Here is a 2,500-nt window from a genome sequence, read left to right as displayed (position 1 = left end):
CACATTCCTCATATTTCTTTCTTTCTTTCTTTCTTTCTTTCTCTCTCTCTCTCACACACACACATACACTCACTCACTTTTGCTCCACCTCCACCTCTTTAACTAAAGTAACAATGCGCGAACGAACAAGCGGATTATTATATAGATATCGAGTTCGGTGACGAATTAGCAGAATTATTAGAGTGTTGGAGAGAAAATCTTGCAATATTTGTTCCAGATTTCTGCATCCAGAGATGAAACCTCGTGGAAGTCAACTCCACCTTTTATCATTCCGGGATCGATAAAAAAAAGTAGCAGCCCACGACTAGGGTCACCATTCTTCCTCTTTATTCTTTAATTTTATATTCCTTTCTTGAATCGGTTTTGAAAGGTGAGAGGTTTTGGGTGAAAGGTTTTGGGTGACTGTAAACAATGTTTCTTTGATCAGGAGTGTAGAAAGGTTGTTTGAGGTGTTAACACTCTCTTTTCATAGACGTTAAAAAAAAAAGCAAAAGAACGACATTCTCCCCGTATTAAAAAAAAAAAAAACTCCCTCCAGAAAGCTGGTATTTTACTGAAACTGTCCAAGGATGGACCGATGAGTAGTGCAGCTTCCAAATGTAAAGAATAAAAATATTCATTTCAGCTCGGTATTTACTCCATAAATATCCATTTATCGCACCGTTTAACGAACCTTTTAACAAAAAGGGAGACAAGTAGTCGACACAATACTAAATGTAAACACAAACACACATACACACACACATACAAACACACACACACACACACACACACACACCACATGTGTGTATATTTATACACATACACGTTGAGCTTCCTTCCAATTTCCATTTATTGAACTCCACTCACAATGCCTTGGTCAACTCGAAGCTATAGCAGAAGACTCATGCCTTCAACAACAGATAAGAATTGGATGAAGTTTACTACCACATGTATAACAACTAGGCCCTTTATCTTGGCATCCTTAACTGGATGCAGCTTTGAGGTTCACTCGTTGCTTTCGGAGGTCATTAGGACACATAAATCTATGCCGATCTCTTCTGGTCATACATCACATCTCATAACTCTTGCTGTAACCACTTTTGTCTATTCTACAATTCCAAGTGGACGCGCTATCTTGGAGCCATATTCATTTCAATGTTCTCGATCATCACTTTATATTTCTCCCCCAACTCAAATACTCGGATGTAAGTGTAGGAGCAGAGGTGCATCAGAATAGTTCAGCCTACGTTTTCGTTGGGTAAGACTCAACCAAAACATAGTTCAGAACATACAACAAATAATTCTTTCTTCTATAGACGAAAGGTCTGAAATTTTGTGGGGAGGGGCTAGTCGATTGCATCGACCCCAGTGTGTAACTGGTATTTAATTTATCGGCCCCCAAAGAATGAAAGGTAAATTCGACCTCGGCGGAATTTGAACTCAGAATGTAGTGTCGGGACGTACAACAAATAATGCCATGCTACCACTTTAGGTCTTGGAGCAAAGAGATACTGTCGACTTTTAGACAGTTCTCTCAGTTAATTATTTTCCCCGAGGAAATTTGGTCAAGTTTAAAAAAAAAAGAAAAACTTCCTAGTTTTGGTGTGGGTGGGTGGGTGTAGATGTTTTCTGCATAATGTTTCGACAATTGTTTGTTCATCCGGTATTGATAAAAACTGGTTCTCTTCCCCTCCCACTCTAAATAGAATTTAGAGTCTAAACAGACTTCCTTATATAATGCCAGATGTTATATTTTTTTGAACAAGAGTAAAAACGATATCTCACGTAGTAAAATATATCAGCTTCATTAGGTGAGGGTAAGGAAATGAGATTGTGTGCCATTCATACATTTCTTTAAAGCAGTACGGTTGCAGCATAAATGAACTGGATGACTTAAGTGCTCTTATGACGTTCACGCATCAAAGATGTTAGCGAGTTCGACAAAGCAATTTTAACGAAGGCATTTTTGAGAAGCAATAACATTGTCGAGGCAATTTTGAGAAGTAGTTTTGATGTGGTAATCTTGAAAAACAGTTTCGACCAGACACTTTTAAAGGCAAATTAATGATGTAGTTTTGAGAAGCAATATTGACTAAGCAATTTTGAAAAACAAAGATTTGATGAGACAATTTTAAGAAGCAATTTTGTCGAGGAAACTTCAGAAGTAGTTTTAATGAAACAGATTTGACGAAAAGTTTTAACGGAGAATTAACAATGTGGTGAAACGAACGTAAAGCTACAAAAAGCGAAAAGAAAAACCTAAAAAATAACAATAGAACCAGCAAAATTAAATATGAAATTATATTTAAAAAAAATGAAATAATTAAAATAAGAAATCGATTGTGTTAAAAGGTATCGATTAGAATGTGTGAAATGATTTCAAACCATTTGGGAATAGTATTTTTGTTTGAGTGTAGTGTGTGTGTGTGTGTGTGTGTGTGTGTGTGTGTGTGTGTGTGTGTGTGTGTGTGTGCGCGCGCGCGTGAGGTGCATGAGTATGTAACTGTATGCTTGTGTG

This window comes from Octopus sinensis, linkage group LG17 (assembly GCF_006345805.1).
Source record: "Octopus sinensis linkage group LG17, ASM634580v1, whole genome shotgun sequence".
In the NCBI taxonomy this organism is placed as follows: domain Eukaryota; kingdom Metazoa; phylum Mollusca; class Cephalopoda; order Octopoda; family Octopodidae; genus Octopus; species Octopus sinensis.
This window is presented reverse-complemented; position numbering follows the sequence as displayed.